Source organism: Penaeus monodon, chromosome 21, assembly GCF_015228065.2.
Source record: "Penaeus monodon isolate SGIC_2016 chromosome 21, NSTDA_Pmon_1, whole genome shotgun sequence".
Classification (NCBI taxonomy): domain Eukaryota; kingdom Metazoa; phylum Arthropoda; class Malacostraca; order Decapoda; family Penaeidae; genus Penaeus; species Penaeus monodon.
Window position 1 is genome coordinate 28456602 of NC_051406.1, and position 756 is coordinate 28457357.

Below are 756 nucleotides of genomic sequence, written 5' to 3' on the forward strand. Positions count from 1 at the left end.
CTGGTTGCATTTTGAAATAACTGCAGTTTGATTGGAACCTTTAAGAATTTGTTTGAGAATCATTGCTACAAAAGTATTGGAAACTGCTCAAATTATGAAATGTTTGGATTTCAAGCCAACTAGCAGAATGGGAGTTGTCTGAGTACGAAATTGGTTCAATCAAATTCGTAGAGTGGGTGTATTTGAGTGTTAAGATGCTGCTCTACACTGAATACATAGAGACAGACATTTGTGGGTCTTTAGGAGGTATTGAGCATGTGAGTAAAAAGAAATTTGTCGTGCCATTGCTTGGCACTGACCGCAGTGCCGACACGCTCATACTCCTAATTAAGAAAGATATAAAATCAAACAATGTGATATACAGTGATGGATGGGCTACCTACTGTAACCACAACATCATGGTTACAAACGTCTGAGTATTAATCATTCTGAAAACTTTGTAGACCCACATAACCCACAAATATGCACACAGAACATTGAAAGGTTGTGGAGAGACATGAAGTAGTGGGTAAAATGGCCAGGTATTAAGAGTGAATACATTCCACAATACTTGGCTTGCTATATATTCATTAAATATTACAAATTCTCTTATATATTCCTCTTTTCAACAAGTGGCAGAATTTATACCCGCCACAAACGGGAAAAAAAGAACTCGTCCTTTACCCGTCTATTTTCCCCCAAACAAAATAGCTCTTCCGAAGTGAAAAAAACAGAAAAAGTTAAACTCTTGATTGTTTATATGCATATAATACAGTT